Raw genomic sequence first — 18,994 nt, 5'->3', positions numbered from 1 at the left:
ATGCAGTATTTATAGACAAGCTGAAGAGAGTCTTTTTAGCTGAGCTGAATGAAGAGTGTTTTTTTTTTTTTTTTTTTTTTTGACAAGGTGATGGGCGACTTTATAACACAGCCGACCAAGCAATGTCGTGCTTTGATATTGTTAAAGTTACGAAGTTTATCGACAATTCACACACACACGACCCGAACGCAACGAAAGAGCACACAAATGTTTTGATTTGTTTTTGTTTTGCAGAATGCGTGCATACAACGTTACTAACACACTGTCAAAAGTTGCAAATATTGAGAATTTTGTGTGCCCTCTTCTTGGTCGGCTGTGCTTTATAGACGAGCAAAAAGGGCGGCATTATAGGCGAAATGGAGAGAGTGTTTATAGAGTCAGATGTGGAGAAATTTTAGGCGAGCTTAAGATAACGAAATTGACTTTGATAAATTGACTTTTTCTCTAGAAAAGTTTTTTGAATTAAATTTTTTTCTATGGAAAAATTTTATGAATTGACTTTTTCCATTGAAAATGTCAAAAAATTTGCTTTTTCTAGGGAAAACCTTGGTTGAATACATCTTTTTTATAGAGAGCTAAATTTAATTTTTCTATAAAAAAAAAGTTTGCTATATTGACTTTTTCTACAGAAAAAGTTTGCTGAATTGATTATTTCGATAGAAAAAGCTGGCTGAATTGCCTTTCTCTATAGAAAAAAAATTGCTGAATTGGCTTATTCTATAGAAAAAGTTTGCTGAATTGACTTTTTCAATAGAAAAATAAGGCTATATTGACTTTTTATAAAAAAAATCTTAGCTGAATTCGCCTTTTCTAATGAAGAAGTTGGCTGAATTGACTTGTTCTAGAGAACATGTTTGAACATGGACTTTTTCATTAAAAAAACTATGCTGAATTGAATTTTTCTATAAAAAAGCTTGCTGAATTTACTTTTTCTACAGAAAAAAGTTTCCTGATTTGATTATATCGATAGAAAAAGTTGGCTGAATTGACTCTATCTAAGGACAAATTTGTCTGAATTGCTTTTCTATAGAAAATCTTGGCTTTTTCTATAGAAAAAGTTCGCTGAATTTATTTTTTCTATGGAAAAAGTTGGCTGAATTGACATTTTTTATAGGAAATGTTGGCTGATTTGAATTTTTCTGTCGAAAAAGTTGGAAGATTTAACTTTTTCTATAGAAAAAGTTGGCTCAATTGACTTTTTCTATAGAAAAAGTTGGCTTGATTGACTTTTTCTATAGAGAAACTTGGCTGAATTGAATTTTTCTATAGAAAAAGTTGGCTGAATTGACTTTTTCTATAGAAAAAGGTGGCTGAATTGACTTTTTTCTATAGACAAATTTGGCTGAATTGAATTTTTCTATAGAAAAAGTTGGCTGAGTTGATTTTTCTCTAGAAAAAATTGGCTAAATTGAATTTTTTTATAGAAAAAAATTGGCTGAACTGACCTTTTCTATAGAAAAAGTTAACTGAATCACTTTTTCTATAGATGAATTTAGCTAAGATATTTTTGTCTAGAAATATAGGAAAAGTTGAAATTACTTTTTCTATAGAAAAGTTGGCTGAATTGACTTTTTTACAGTAAAAGTTGGCTGAATTGACTTTTTCTATAGAAAAAGTTGGCTTCTTCTATAAAAAAAGTGGGCTGAATTGACTTCTTCTATAGAAAAGGTTGGGTGAATTGACTTTTTCTATAGAAATAGTTGGCTGAATTGACTTTTTCTATAGAAAAAGTTGGCTGAATTGACTTTTTCTATAGAAAAAGTTGGCTGAATTGATTTCGTCTATAGAAAAAGTTGGCTGAATTGACTTTTTCTATAGAAAAAGTTGGCTGAATTGACTTTTTCTATAGAAAAAGTTGGCTGAATTGACTTTTTCTATAGAAAAAGTTGGCTGAATTGACTTTTTCCAAAGAAAAAGTTGGCTGAATTGTCTTTTTCAATAGAAAAAGTTGGCTGAATTGACTTTTTCTATAGAAAAAGTTGGCTGAATTGACTTTTTCTATAGAAAAAGTTGGCTGAATTGACTTTTTCCAAAGAAAAAGTTGGCTGAATTGTCTTCTTCAATAGAAAAAGTTGGCTGAATTGACTTTTTCTATAGAAAAAGTTGGCTGAATTGACTTTTTCTATAGGAAAAATTGGCTGAATTGACTTTTTCTATAACAAAATGTCGTAAAATTCTCTATTGAAAAACGTGGCTGAAGTGACTTCATTATAGCAAAAGTTCGCTGAATTGACTTTTTCTACAAAAAAAATTAAACTGACTATTTCTATAGAAAAACTTGGCTGAAGTGTTTTTTTCCATCGAATAAGTTGGCTGAATTGAATTTTCTGTAAAAAAAGCTGCCTGAATTGACTTTTTCTACAGAAAAAAGTTTGCTGAATTGACTTTTTCAATAAAAAAAGTTTGCTGAATTGACTTTTTCTGTAGAAAAAGTTCGCTGAATTGACTTTTTCTATAGAAAATTTTCGGTGAATTGACTTTTTCAATAGAAAAAGTTGGCTGAATTGACTTTTTCTATAACAAAAGTTGGCTGAATTGACTTTTTCTATAGAAAAAAGTTTGCTGAATTAATTTTTCTATAGAAAAAGTTTGCTGAATTGACTTTTTCTATTGAAAAACTTGGCTGAAGTGACTTCTTTATAGCAAAAGTTCGCTGAATTGACTTTTTCTATAAAAAGAATTGAACTGACTATTTCTATAGAAAAACTTGGCTGAAGTGTTTTATTCTATCGAAAAAGTTGGCTGAATTGAATTTTCTGTAAAAAAGTTGCCTGAATTGACTTTTTCTATAGAAAAAAGTTTGCTGAATTAACTTTTTCTATGGAAAAAGTTTGCTGAATTGACTTTTTCTATAGAACATTTTCGCTGAATTGACTTTTTCTATAGAAAAGTTCGCTGAATTGACTTTTTCTATATAAAAAATTGGCTGAATTGACATTTTCTATAGAAAAAGTTGGCGAAATTGACTTTTTCTATAGAAAAAGTTGGCTGAATGGACATTTTCTATAGAAAAAGTTGGCTGAATTGACTTATTCTATAAAAAAAGTTGGCTGAATTGACTTTTTCTATAGAAAAAGTTGGAATAATTTACTTTTGTTTTTGTTTTATTCTATCGAAAAAGTTGGCTGAATTGAATTTTCTGTAGAAAAAGTTGCCTGAATTGACTTTTTCTATAGAAAAAAGTTTGCTGAATTAACTTTTTCTATAGAAAAAGTTTGCTGAATTGACTTTTTCTATAGAACATTTTCGCTGAATTGACTTTTTCTATAGAAAAGTTGGCTGAATTGACTTTTTCTATATAAAAATTGGCTGAATTGACATTTTCTATAGAAAAAGTTGGCGAAATTGACTTTTTCTATAGAAAAAGTTTTGAATTGACTTTTTCTATAGAAAAAGTTGGCTTCTTCTATAAAAAAAGTGGGCTGAATTGACTTCTTCTATAGAAAAGGTTGGGTGAATTGACTTTTTCTATAGAAATAGTTGGCTGAATTGACTTTTTCTATAGAAAAAGTTGGCTGAATTGACTTTTTCTATAGAAAAAGTTGGCTGAATTGACTTTTTCTATAGAAAAAGTTGGCTGAATTGACTTTTTCTATAGAAAAAGTTGGCTGAATTGACTTTTTCTATAGAAAAAGTTGGCTGAATTGACTTTTTCCAAAGAAAAAGTTGGCTGAATTGTCTTTTTCAATAGAAAAAGTTGGCTGAATTGACTTTTTCTATAGAAAAAGTTGGCTGAATTGACTTTTTCTATAGAAAAAGTTGGCTGAATTGACTTTTTCTATAGGAAAAATTGGCTGAATTGACTTTTTCTATAACAAAATGTCGTAAAATTCTCTATTGAAAAACGTGGCTGAAGTGACTTCATTATAGCAAAAGTTCGCTGAATTGACTTTTTCTACAAAAAAAATTAAACTGACTATTTCTATAGAAAAACTTGGCTGAAGTGTTTTTTTCCATCGAATAAGTTGGCTGAATTGAATTTTCTGTAAAAAAAGCTGCCTGAATTGACTTTTTCTACAGAAAAAAGTTTGCTGAATTGACTTTTTCAATAAAAAAAGTTTGCTGAATTGACTTTTTCTGTAGAAAAAGTTCGCTGAATTGACTTTTTCTATAGAAAATTTTCGGTGAATTGACTTTTTCAATAGAAAAAGTTGGCTGAATTGACTTTTTCTATAACAAAAGTTGGCTGAATTGACTTTTTCTATAGAAAAAAGTTTGCTGAATTAATTTTTTCTATAGAAAAAGTTTGCTGAATTGACTTTTTCTATTGAAAAACTTGGCTGAAGTGACTTCTTTATAGCAAAAGTTCGCTGAATTGACTTTTTCTATAAAAAGAATTGAACTGACTATTTCTATAGAAAAACTTGGCTGAAGTGTTTTATTCTATCGAAAAAGTTGGCTGAATTGAATTTTCTGTAGAAAAAGTTGCCTGAATTGACTTTTTCTATAGAAAAAAGTTTGCTGAATTAACTTTTTCTATGGAAAAAGTTTGCTGAATTGACTTTTTCTATAGAACATTTTCGCTGAATTGACTTTTTCTATAGAAAAGTTCGCTGAATTGACTTTTTCTATATAAAAAATTGGCTGAATTGACATTTTCTATAGAAAAAGTTGGCGAAATTGACTTTTTCTATAGAAAAAGTTGGCTGAATGGACATTTTCTATAGAAAAAGTTGGCTGAATTGACTTATTCTATAAAAAAGTTGGCTGAATTGACTTTTTCTATAGAAAAAGTTGGAATAATTTACTTTTGTTTTTGTTTTATTCTATCGAAAAAGTTGGCTGAATTGAATTTTCTGTAGAAAAAGTTGCCTGAATTGACTTTTTCTATAGAAAAAAGTTTGCTGAATTAACTTTTTCTATAGAAAAAGTTTGCTGAATTGACTTTTTCTATAGAACATTTTCGCTGAATTTACTTTTTCTATAGAAAAAAATGGCTGACATTAATTTTTCTATTGAAAAATTTGGTAAATTTTCTATTGAAAAACTTGGCTGAATTGACTTTTTCTAAGATGTTTTTCTACAGAAAATTTTTGCTGAATTGACTTTTTCTATAGAAAAAGTTGTCTGAATTGACTTTTTCTACAGAAAAAGTTGGCTGAATTTACTTTTTCTACAGAAAAAGTTGGCTGAATTTACTTTTTCTATAGAAAAAAATGGCTGACATTAATTTTTCTATTGAAAAATTTGGTAAATTTTCTATTGAAAAACTTGGCTGAATTGACTTTTTCTAAGATGTTTTTCTACAGAAAATTTTTGCTGAATTGACTTTTTCTATAGAAAAAGTTGTCTGAATTGACTTTTTCTACCGAAAAAGTTGGCTGAATTTACTTTTTCTATAAAAAAAATGGCTGACATTAATTTTTCTATTGAAAAATTTGGTAAATTTTCTATTGAAAAACTTGGCTGAATTAACTTTTTCTAAGATGTTTTTCTACAGAAAATTTTTGCTGAATTGACTTTTTCTATAGAAAAAGTTGTCTGAATTGACTTTTTCTACAGAAAAAGTTGGCTGAATTGACTTTTTCTACAGAAAAAGTTGGCTGAATTTACTTTTTCTATAGAAAAAAATGGCTGACATTAATTTTTCTATTGACAAATTTGGTAAATTTTCTATTGAAAAACTTGGCTGAATTGACTATTTCTATAGACGAATTTAGCTAAGATGTTTTTCTACAGAAAATTTTTGCTGAATTGAATTTTTCTACAGAAAATTTTTGCTGAATTGAATTTTTCTATAGAAAAAATTGGTTGAATTGACTTTTTCTATAGAAAAGTTGGCTGAATTGACTTTTTCTGTAGAAAAAGTTGGCTGAATTGACGTTTTCTATAGAAAAAGTTGGCTGAATTTACTTTTTCTATAGAAAAAAATGCTGACATTAATTTTTCTATTGAAAATTTTGGTAAATTTTCTATTGAAAAACTTGACTGAATTGACTATTTCTATAGACGAATTTAGCTAAGATGTTTTTCTACAGAAAATTTTTGCTGAATTGACTTTTTCTATAGAAAAAGTTGTCTGAATTGACTTTTTCTATAGAAAAAGTTGTCTGAATTGACTTTTTCTATAGAAAAAGTTGTCTGAATTGACTTTTTCTATAGAAAAAGTTGTCTGAATTGACTTTTTCTATAGAAAAAGTTGTCTGAATTGACTTTTTCTATAGAAAAAGTTGTATGAATTGACTTTTTCTACAGAAAAAGTTGGCTGAATTTACTTTTTCTATAGAAAAAAATTGCTGACATTAATTTTTCTATTGAAAAATTTGGTAAATTTTCTATTGAAAAACTTGGCTGAATTGACTATTTCTATAGACGAATTTAGCTAAGATGTTTTTCTACAGAAAATTTTTGCTGAATTGAATTTTTCTATAGAAAAAATTGGTTGAATTGACTTTTTCTATAGAAAAGTTGGCTGAATTGACTTTTTCTGTAGGAAAAGTTGGCTGAATTGACGTTTTCTATAGAAAAAGTTGGCTGAATTGACTTTTTCTATAGAAAAAGTTGACTGAATTGACTTTTTCTATAGAAAAAGTTGGCTGAATTGACTTTTTCTATAGAAAAGGGGGCTGAATTGACATTTTCTTCAGAAAAATTTGCTGAATAAACTTTTTTATAAAAAAAAGTGAGCATTTTTTAAAGAAAAGCCGATACAGCGTACTTTTTCTTTTAAGATTACTATTGCGAACTTCTTATAGAAAATGTAATTCAGCAAAGTTTTCACATAAAAGTCAGCAAACTTTTTCTATAGAAACTTAGGATCAAGTTAACTTCCTTGGCTTTCTTCATAAGGGAAGTCTCATCTCCTACTATGTATTTGTGTTACAGATTAAAAAAATATAATTCGCATAACTTCCTCTAGCCACAAATGACCTTGGATAATAACACATATCCACCACAAACAGTTCCCTCATAAACATACCACGACCGACAATGATCTCCACAAAAACTTTGTTGCCAGTCATTACAAAAATATCTGAAATTTTCTCAAGTTGTTGCAGTAATGACATGGCCAACCTACAAAAAAGGAAACCTAATCTGATACAACAATGCAAAATTAACTGCCAAGTGAAAATGACGGAATATCTGTTACAACTGCTTCGAGGAAAACATATTTTCTTTTACAATTTTAATGAGACAATAATAAAAACAAAAAAATTAAATAAATGCAGGGTATTGTTCCGCAGCTTCCTGACATGATTTATTGGCCCAAAGACGTTCGAATTAAATGTTATGCAAATTATGACGGAATTGAAACCACGATAACACATCAAATACCAAAACTGACAAAACGTTTTGGGGGGTCTGATGATGTAAAGTGTGATAGTGGTGTGTGATGACAATTGGAGGACTAAGAAAGATGTTGGTAAGGAAAAAAAAACTCAATATTATTTAAGAGGAAGTTCCCAGGAAATGATGAACCTCATCATCTTCACCATACACATCTTCGGTAGAAGAAAGCCAATGAATTATTGTTTATGGGAATTTCGGTTTTGCTTATTAATAGAAGCAACAACAACCTCCATAGTAAATAAACAATACAAAATATAGTCAATTATTTAGCAGTGGAGCCATGAAATAAAAAAATGAAGTGTGAAAACCAAGTTTTTGCCTCAAACTATTTCACTTCAGTGCAAAACGCCTGTCTATCTTCATGGTAGGGTGGTTTTAAGCTCTACAATTGTAGGCTGCGGGGCATTTCACTGTCTCTGTGTTGTTGCAAGTCAAGATTAATTGCAGATTTTTGTTATATTAACGTGTTTTGTTTCTGGATTTCGTTTAGGTTTTGCCAAATGTATACTATTTTATTTAAATTTTCAATGAAAATTTAAAGGAAAAATGTTAATGAAAAATATCTTTCCACTTCTGTTACGGATAGTGTAAATCAAAAGAAGATTAATTGGATGTTAAGTGGAATGTGATATGGCATGGTAGAGGTTAATTATGCTTTCTAATTAACCACCATTCAATTCAGCCAAATTTTCCTATTAAAAAGTAATTCAGCAAACTGTTATTATCGAAAAAGTCAACTCAGCCCGCCTAATTACAGAAAAAGTCAACTAGTCGCCGGAGCACTTTTTAAATGAATCGCGACCAAATTTCACAGCTTTTAGGGTCTTTTAGGTTTTCACTATTATGCTTGGAAACCGCAAGTTCTATCGAAATGGTATTAGAGAAAATATTATAGCTGTGAAAATTCTCTACAAGATTGACCTTTATGACATTTTCGTAGGTTTTACCATTTTTGAGACATAGAAGTTCAAATTAGGACAATGTACTGACTTTATCGCCTACTTATCGTGAAAACGTGAAACGCAATTTATTTAAAAACACATTGGCGACTTTTTTTGTTTTTTTCTCATTTTTCTCATCTATGAACATTGTAGCTTCAGAATCCGAAAAAACTTCCCAGGTGTAAGCTGCTTTTATTATAAGTTGGTTCAAGAGCACCGTGCCAATTTAGTCAACTGTTTTCACAGACAAATACCATTCAGCCACTTTTTTCTATAGAAAAAGTCAATTCAGCCAAGTTGTTCTATAGGCAAAACCAATTTTTCTAAAGGAAAAGTCACTTCAGCTAAATTTTATTTTTATAGAAAAATCAATTCAGGCACATTTTTCTATAGAAAAAGTCAATTCAGCTAACTTTTTCTAAAGAGACAGTCCATTCAGCCCCCTTTCTCTATAGCAGAAGTCAATTCAGCCACCTTTTTCTATAGAAATAGTCAATTCTTCTAACGTCTTCTATAGATAAAGAAAATCAAGCTAGCTTTTCCAATAGTAAAAGTCTGTTCAGCTAACCTTTTCTTTGAAAATGTCTATTCAGCCAAATTTTTTCTATGGTGAAAGTCAATACAGCAAAATTTTTCTGTAGATAAAATCAATTCACCCAAATTTATATATAAAAAAGGTCAATGAAGCAGCTAACTTTTTTTTTATAAAAAAGTTCAATTCAGCAAATTATTTCTATAGAAAGAGTCAATTTAGCGAACATTTTCTATAGAATAAGTCAATTCAGCGAACATTTTCTATAGAAAAAGTCAACTCAGCAAACTTTTGCTAAAGAAAAAGTAAATTCAGCAAATTTTTCTGTAGGAAATTCAAATCAGTAAACGCTTTCTATAGAACAAATCAATTCAACAAACTTTTTCTATAGAAAAGAGCATTCAGCAAACTTTTTCTATAGAAAAATGCATTCAGCAAACTTTTTTTTATAGAAAAATGCATTCAGCAAACTATTATTTATAGAAAAAGTCCATTCAGCAAACTTTTTCTATATAAAAAAGTCAATTCAGCCAAGTTTTTCCGTAGAAAAAACAATTTAACCAAATTTTTCTAGAGAAAAAGTCAATTCAGCCAACTTTTTCTATAGAAAAACTCAGTTCTGACAATTTTTTGTATAGAAAAACTCAATTCACCAAAATTGTTCAATATGAAAAAGAACTCAGCCAAATTATTGTATAAAGAAAAAGTACATTTTTTATAGAAAAAGTCAATTCAGCCAACTTTTTTTATAGAAAAAAGTCAATTCAGCCAACTTTTTCTATAGAAAAAGTCAATTCAGCTAATTTAATTTTACCAAATTTGTCTATAGAAAACGTCAATTCAGCAAACTTTTTCTATAGAAAACGTCAATTCAGCGAAATTTTTCTATAGAAAACGTCAAATCGGCGAACTTTTTCTATAGAAAAAGCCTATTCAGCGAACTTTTTGTATATAAAAAAGTCAACTCAGCAAACTTTTTGTATAGGAAAAGTAAATTCAACAAACTGTTCCTATAGAAAAATTTAAATCAGTATACGCTTTCTATAGAACAAGTCAATTCAACAAACTTTTTATATAGAAAAGCGTATTCAGCAAACTTATAGAAAAAGTGTATTCAGCTAACTTTTTTGCAGAAAAAATCCATTCAGCAAACTTTGTTTATAGAGAAAGCCAATTCAGCCGATTTTACTATAGAAAAAGCCAATTCAGGAAACTTTTTCTACAGAAAAGGCCAATTCAGGAAACTTTCTCTTATAGAAAAAGTCAATTCAGCGAATTTTTTCTATAGAAATAGTCAATTCAGCGAACTTTTTCGATAGCAGAAGTCAATTAACCGAACTTTTTCTATAGAATAAGTCAATTCAGCGAACTTTTTGTATATAAAAAAGTCAACTCAACAAGCTTTTTGTATAGAAAAAGTAAATTCAGCAAACTGTTCCTATAGAAAAATTCAAATCAGTTCTATAGAACAAGTCAATTCAACAAACTTTTTATATAGAAATGTGTATTCAGCAAACTTTTTCTATAGAAAAAGTGCATTCAGCTAATATTTTTGTAAAAAAAAACCCCTCAGCAAACTTTGTTTATAGAGAAAGCCAATTCAGCCGACTTTTCTATATAAAAAGCCAATTCAGCGAACATTTTCTATAGCAAAAGTCAATTCAGCGAACTTTTTCTATAGAAAAAGTCAATTTAGCGAAATTTTTCTATAGAAAATGTTCAATTAAGCGAACTTTTTCTATTGAAAAAGTCAATTCAGCGAGCATTTTCTATAGAAAAAGTCAACTCAGCGAACATTTTCTATAGCAAAAGTCAATTCAGCGAACTTTTTCTATAGAAAACGTCAATTTAGCGAAATTTTTCTATAGAAAATGTTCAATTAAGAGAACTTTTTCTATAGAAAAAGTCAATTAAGCGAACCTTTTCTGTAGAAAAAATCAATTCAGCGAACTTTTTCTACAGATAAAGTCAATTCAGCGAACTTTTTTTATAGAAAAAGTCGATTCAGCGAACTTTTTCTATAGAAAAATTTAATTCAGCGATTTTTTGTATAGAAAAAGTCAATTCAGCGAACTTTTTCTATAGAAAAAGTCAATTCAGCGAACATTTTCTATAGAAAAGGTCAATTCAACGAACATTTTCTATAGAAAAAGTCAATTCAACGAACTTTTTCTATAGAAAAATCAAATCAGCAAACTATTTCTGTAGAAAAAGTAAATTCAGCGAACTTTTTTTTATAGAAAAAGTCAATTCAGCCATTTTTCCTATAGAAAAAGTCAATTCAGCGAACTTTTTTTTATAGAAAAAGTCAATTCAGACATTTTTTCTATAGAAAAAGTCAATTTAGCGAAATTTTTTTATAGAAAAATCAATCTTGGGCACTATAGAAAAAGTCAATTCAGCGAACTTTTTCTATAGAAAAAAAATTCAATTCAGCGAACTGTTTCTATAGAAAATGTCAATTCAGCCAACTTTTTCTATAAAAAAAGTAAATTAGGCCAACTTTTTCTATAGAAAAATTCAATTCAACGAACTTTTTCTATAGAAAAAGTCAATTCAACGAACTTTTTCTATAGAAAAGTGAATTCAGCGAACTTTTTCTATAGAAAAAGTCAATTCAGCGAACTTTTTCTATAGAAAAAGTCAATTCAGTGAACTTTTTGTATAGAAAAAGTCAATTCAGCGGACCTTTTGTATATAAAAAGTCAACTCAGCAAACTTTTTGTATAGAAAAAGTAAATTCAGCAAACTGTTCCTATAAAATTCAAATCAGTAAACGCTTTCTATAGAACAAGTCAATTCAACAAACTTTTTATATAGAAAAGTGTATTCAGCAAACTTTTTCTATAGAAAAAGTGCATTCAGCTAATTTTTTTTATAGAAAAAGCCAATTCTGCCGTTTTTTATAGAAAAAGACAATTCAGCGAACATTTTCTATAGAAAAAGTCAATTCAGCGAACATTTTCTATAGAAAAAGTCAACTCAGCGAACTTTTTCTATAAAAAAAAGTCAATTCAGCGAACTTTTTCTATAAAAAGTCAACTTAGCGAACTTTTTCTATAAAAAAAGTCAATTTAGCGAAGTTTTTCTACAGAAAAAGTCAATTCAGCGAACTTTTTCTATAGAAAATATCAATTCAGTGAACTTTTTGTATAGAAAAAGTCAATTCAGCGAAATTTTTCTATAGAAAATGTCAATTTAGCGAACTTTTTCCATAGAAAATGTCAATTCAGCAAACGTTTTCTATTAAAAATCAATTCAGCAAATTTTTCTATAGAAAAAGTCAAATCATAAAATTAAAATAATAAAGGTCAATTCAGCTGACCTTTCTATAGCTAGAATTCAATTCAGCCAAGTGCTTCTATAGACAAAGTTAATTCAGCTAAGGCTTTCTAAAGAAAAAGCCAATTCAGGCAATTTTTTCTATAGAAAATTTTAATTCAGCTGAGTTTTCTATAGAAAAATTTAATTCAGCCAAGATTTTCTAAAGAAAAAAACAATTCAGCCAAATTTTTCTAGAGAAAAATTAAATTCAGCCAACTTTTTCTATAAAAAAATCAATTCAACTGACTGACTATTTTCAGCTAATCTGTAGTGAGTCCACGAAGCTCATCTTAAGTTTCCTCTTCAGGTGGTCGATGAAGACTGCCTTTACCTCGTTCAAAAAGCTTCCTCCAGCTCGTCTACAAACACTCTCATTAGCTCGTCCGTACTATCTTCAGCTCGCCTATAAAGAAGCTTCTTCAAATCGTCTAAAAGAAACTATTCCAGATCGTCCATAAAAACTTCCCCCAGTTCGTCTATAAACACTCCCTTCAACTCTTCAATAAATACTACCTCCAGTTTGTCTATAAAGACTAGCCTAAAAAAAACTACCTTAAGTACGCCTCTAAAGAATCTCGCCATCATGTCTTTAAAGATTTCCTCCAGCTTGTCTATAAAGACTCCCTCCAGCTCGTCTATAAAGACTCCCTCCAGCTCGTCTATAAAGACTCCCTCCAGCTCGTCTATAAAGACTCCCTCCAGCTCGTCTATAAAGACTCCCTCCAGCTCGTCTATAAAGACTCCCTCCAGCTCGTCTATAAAGACTCCCTCCAGCTCGTCTATAAAGAGTCCCTCCAGCTCGTCTATAAAGACTCCCTCCAGCTCGTCTATAAAGAGTCCCTCCAGCTCGTCTATAAAGACTCCCTCCAGCTCGTCTATAAAGACTCCCTCCAGCTCGTCTATAAAGACTCCCTCCAGCTCGTCTATAAAGACTCCCTCCAGCTCGTCTATAAAGACTCCCTCCAGCTCGTCTATAAAGACTCCCTCCAGCTCGTCTATAAAGACTCCCTCCAGCTCGTCTATAAAGACTCCCTCCAGCTTGTCTATAAAGAGTCCCTCCAGCTCGTCTATAAAGACTCCCTCCAGCTTGTCTATAAAGACTCCCTCCAGCTCGTCTATAAAGACTCCCTCCAGCTCGTCTATAAAGACTCCCTCCAGCTCGTCTATAAAGACTCCCTCCAGCTCGTCTATAAAGACTCCCTCCAGCTCGTCTATAAAGACTCCCTCCAGCTCGTCTATAAAGACTCCCTCCAGCTCGTCTATAAAGACTCCCTCCAGCTCGTCTATAAAGACTCCCTCCAGCTCGTCTATAAAGACTCCCTCCAGCTCGTCTATAAAGACTCCCTCCAGCTCGTCTATAAAGACTCCCTCCAGCTCGTCTATAAAGACTCCCTCCAGCTCGTCTATAAAAACTCCCTCCAGCTCGTCTATAAAGACTCCCTCCAGCTCGTATATAAAGACTCCCTCCAGCTCGTCTATAAAGACTCCCTCCAGCTCGTCTATAAAGACTCCCTCCAGCTCGTCTATAAAGACTCCCTCCAGCTCGTCTATAAAGACTCCCTCCAGATCGTCTATAAAGACTCCCTCCAGCTCGTCTTAAATACTCCCTCCCGCTCGTATATCAAGACCCGCTTGAGCTCGTTTAAAAAGACTCCCTTCATCTCATCTAAAAAAAACTCCTTCCAGCTCTTTTATAAATACATCCATCAGCTCGGCTATAAAAAATCCCTTCAACTGATATATAATGACTCCATTCATCTTTTCTATTAAGACTCCCTTTAGCTGGTTCAAAAACAATAATTTCTACCCTACTGTGGTTTTAAAATTGGGATCGTCATTTGTAGTCAAATCCAAATACTTTGTATTTTTATGTTGATGTGGAAGTTGGTATTGATTGAGTGATTATCCATCCATCCATCCGTCTGTCTAATCCAAATGAATAAAGTGGTCAACATTTGCATTAGATGCCAAATTATGTAATTATTTTGCTATATTTTAAATGTTTTGTTTAGGAAACGCCTTAATTGTTATTGCCTTCCTTGCACCTCCCACACCTGGAGCGTAGCGTTTGGTATTGTCCGCAAACAAGTATTCAATAATTGTGAATTATACCCGTATAATCAATTTTGTTGCCAATAATTTACAAAGTTTGGCAACCGTTGTGGAGACTTATCCACAAGGTAGTTGGCTATATGAGTTGAAACCAATGTGGGGTAGATAAAGAGGCAAGATTTTTTTTGCCCACAATTTGTCTTAGTATTTGCCCATGGTTTCTTCTAATATTCAGCCGGACGACTATCGTATTTAGTTTGTTTAATAGTTCGCACCTAGCCTTTGCATTCAGCCGTTAAAACTCCACTCCTTGCCTTAATGTTTAGTCTTCAAATATCCCATGACATGTCTTTTTATTCAATATTTATAGAGCTCATGTGTAGTCTTCACATTCAACCTTAAATACCCTATGACTTTAATTTAGCCTTAAAATAGTTCACTTTTTAAGGTTTTAGATTATTCAGCCTTAAGCACCGTATACATTACAGCTTTTTACCGGGTTTACCTTCTTTGTGAGTATTTATTTGACATATAACCAATGGAATTGACATTTGAAACCCAGTGGGTTTCTTAAATCCCGTTATATATAGACGTATTATTAAAATAGTCCACGTTTAGCCTTAGTAATCAGCCTTAAAATAGCCTACATTTAACCTTAGTTATAAGCTTCAAAATAACCCACTTTATCCCACGTTCAGACTTACAATAGTCCCTTAAATTTCAGCCTTAAAATATGCCATGTCTAGCCTTAAAATAGCCCTAGTACTCAGTCTTAAAAATGCCCACTTTTAGCCTTAGTATTCAGCTTTACAATAGCCCATGTTTAGCTTTAGCATTAAGCCTTAATTTCAGCCTTAAAATAACCCATGTTTAGTCCATTTTTGGCCTTAGTGTTCAGTCTTACAATAGCTCATGTTTAGCCTTAGCATTCAGTTTTAAAATAGCGACTTTGTGTTCAGCCTTAAAATAGCCCATTTTTAACCTTGGTGTTCAGCCTTACAATAGCCCATGTTTAGCCTTAAAATAATCGACGTTTAGCCTTAGTATTTTGCATTAAAATAGCACTTGTTAAGCATTAGTTTTCAGCCTCAAAACACCCCACATTCAGCCTTAAAATAGCGGACGCTTAGCCTTAGAATTAAGTTTTAAAATAGCCCACGTTTAGCCTTAGTATTCAGATTTGAAATAGCCCACGTTTAGACTTAGTACTCAGCTTCAAAATAGTTAGTTAGTATTCAGCTTATAAATAGTTCTCTTTTGCCTTAGTATCCTACCTAAAAATAGCCCATATTTAGCCTTCGTTGCCAGCCTCAAAATAGCCCATGTTTACCATAAGTATTCAGCCATCAAATAGCTCACCTTTAGCCCTTAGTATACAGTCGTAAAATAGTCCACGTTTAGTTTAAGTATTCATCCTTAAAATACCCCACATTTAGCGTTAGTATTCAGTCTCAAAATAGACCACGTTCAGCCATTGTGTTCAGCCTTAAAATAGTCCACGTTTAGCCTTAGTATTCCACATCAAAATAGCCCAGTTTTAGTCTTAGTATTCAGCTTTCAAATAGTCCATCTTTAGCCTTAGTAACCAGCCTTAAAACAGCCCATATTTAGCCTTCGTTGAAAACTTAAGATAGCCCACGTTTAGTATAAGTATTCAGCCTTCAAATAGCTCACCTTTAACCCTTACTATCCAGTCTTAAAATAGCCCACGTTTACCCTTAATATCCAGCCCTACAATATCCTAAAATTGACAGCCTCAAAATAGCCCACGTTTAACTTGAGTATTCAGCCTTCAAATAGCTCACCTTAGCCCTTAGTATGCAGTCGTAAAATATTCCACGTTTAGCCTAAGTATTCAGCCTTCAAATAGCTCACATTTAGCCTTAGTATTCAGGCTTGAAATAGCCCATATTCTGCCATAAGATTCAGCCTTAAAATAGTCCACGTTTAGCCTTAGTATTCAGCCTTAAAATAGCTCGCAATTAGCCTTAGTATTCAGCCTCAAAATAGCCAGACATAAAATAGCCAACCTTTAGCCCTTAGTATCCAGCCTTAAAATAGCCCATATTTAACCTTAGTATTCAGCCTTAAAATAGCCCACAATTAGCCATAGTATTCAGCCTCAAATTAGCTCATGTTAAGCCTTAGTATTCAGACATAAAATAGCCCACGTTATGCCTTAGTAATCCACCTCAAAATTGCTAGTTTTAGTCTTAGTATTCAGCTTTCAAATAGTCCACCTTTAGCCTTAGTATCCAGCCTTAAAACAGCCCATATTTAGCCAGACTTAAAATAGCCTACGTTTAGTATAAGTATTCAGCCTTCAAATAGCTCACCTTTAACCCATAGTATCCAGTCTTGAAATAGCCCACGCTTACCCTTAATATCCAGCCCTAAAATAGCCTAAAATTGCCAGCCTTAAAATAGCCCACGTTTAACATGAGTATTAAGCCTTCAAATAGCCACACACATTTAGCCTTAGTATTCAGTCTTGAAATAGCCCATGTTCAGCCACAGGATTCAGCTTTAAAATAGTCCAAGTATAGCCTTAGTATTCTGCCTTAAAATAGCTCGCGATTAGCCTTAGTATTCAGCCTCAAAATAGCCCATGTTAAGCCTTAAAATAGCCAGACATAAAATAGCCTAACTTTAGCCCTTAGTATCCAGCCTTAAAATAGTCCACGTTTAGCCTTAGTATTCAGCCTTAAAACAGCTTACGTTTAGCCTCAGTGTTTCGCCTTAAACGACTTCTCCTTAGCATCCTCAACTTATAGACTCCTCCTAGCCTCCATACATTTCACTTCGACCACACTTGTTGCCAATGTTGTTTGTTTACGATCGCTCAATGACCATTACACATTACTATGCTTGAACACGTATCCATGAGCTTGAGATTGTTATGGATGTCAGTAGTCGTTAAAACTTATGTCATATCTATAGTGGCGTTGTGCCGAACTGGTTGTCTATAAGCTGACCATAATTAAATGTCAATAAGTGACGCTGAGGATGATCATGATGTGGCTTTGTTTGTAAATTTGATATGATTTTCGAAAAAGGGTGCATAAAAATGGTAAATAGGATTCGCTACCAAGGAATTGGCAACAATTTGGCCAATAAATAATATCACGTAGCCAAAGTGACAAAATCACCTCCACAACAATATAAAGGCCACATCAAAATGGAAAGTTTTTTATTTATGTCGGATCTTTGATTTATCAATGCCAATATTTGATCGACAATTAATGGCGATTTGGGGGATATGGAAATTGGAAACAAGCAAAACAACAGATGTTAACAATTGTCCACAAAATATATTACAAAGCATATTAAGGTGCTTAGCTAACGTTGGGGATTACAAATTGCAAATTTTATTTAATATCCCCATTTCTTTTTTAGTTTTTTTCGGTTTTGTTTCTTCACCAAAAGAAAAGCCTAATTTCCTTTTCTTGCTAATTATTCCATAGTTAATTTCCATTTGAATTCGTTATCATGACGGCAATTGATGTTGTATTTCTTTTCTAGGAAAACGAAACACACCGAAATACTATGCCATGTTAATCGCATTGTTGAATATTTCCTGACTGACAGCTTAACATCAATACTGGAAACAAAAAAACCCAAACCCGGTTTCTAGCCTGACTATTGTCTGTATTAACCATTCAACCTACAAATTTTCCAAGAGGAGGACTCACACATACACACACATGTGCGATAGTATTGCATATCATGTCAGCTTTTTAATTGGCATAATGAGAATTTGTCCAAAAACAATGAAGTGCAGCAATTCATGTCCATATCCATTCCAGTATTGATGTGTGTATCTGCTTGGAAGTATATATTTTTTAAATATTCCCATTCAATGCCGCACAAGTATGCGGAATTTTATTTTTAAAATATTTTGTTATATTGTTTATGTATAAATGTTTTGCAAGGCAAAGGCGTAGAAGTAGGGGAACGGAAAAGGGGGTTTCGAAATAAGATCAAGATTTCCATTTTAACATCAGACTTAAAAGAGTCCATGATCTTTTTTTATTTCAGACTATAAAATAGACCTTGATTTATCTTAGTATTCTGCTAAAAGGTAGTCCATGACTTGCCTTAGAACTCAGCCTCAAAGTAGTCCACGACTTGCCTTAGAATTCGATCTCAAAGTAGTCCACGACTTGCCTTAGAATTCGATCTCAAAGTAGTCCACGACATGCTTTAGAATTCAGCCTTAAAGTAGTCCACGACGTGCCTTAATAATCTGCCTTAAAGTAGTTTACGACTCTCCTTAAAATTCAGCCTTAAAGTAGCCCACGACTTGCCTTAGAATTAGCCATAAAATAGTCCATGACTTGCTTTAGAATTCAGCATTAAAGTAGTCCACGAGTTGCCTTAGTTTTCTGCCGTAAAGTGGTCGACGACTTGCCTTAGAATTCGGGCTTCAAGTTGTCCACGACATGCCTTAGAACTCAGTCTTAAAGTAGTCCACGACTTGTCTTAGAATTCAGTCTTAAAGTAGTCCACGACTTCCCTTAGTATTCTGCCTTAAAGAAGTCCACAACTTACCTGAGTTTTTTACCTTAAAGTAGTCCACGACTTGCCTTATTGTTCATCCTTAAAGTAGTCCATGACTTGCCTTAGTATTCTGCCTTAAAGTAGTCCACGACTTGCCTGAGTTTTCTGCCTTAAAGTAGTCCACGACTTGTCTTAGAATTCAGTCTTAAAGTAGTCCACGACTTGTCTTAGAATTCAGTCTTAAAGTAGTCCACGACTTGCCTTGGTATTCTGTCTTAAAGTAGTCCACGACTTGCCTGAGTTTTCTGCCTTAAAGTAGACCACGACTTGTCTTAGAATTCAGTCTTAAAGTAGT

The sequence above is a fragment of the Musca autumnalis genome, unplaced genomic scaffold (genome assembly GCF_047663935.1).
Source record: "Musca autumnalis isolate F117 unplaced genomic scaffold, ASM4766393v1 scaffold_3, whole genome shotgun sequence".
NCBI classification, from domain to species: Eukaryota; Metazoa; Arthropoda; class Insecta; order Diptera; family Muscidae; genus Musca; species Musca autumnalis.
The sequence above is the reverse complement of the archived record's forward strand: the minus strand, read 5'-3'. Positions refer to the sequence as shown.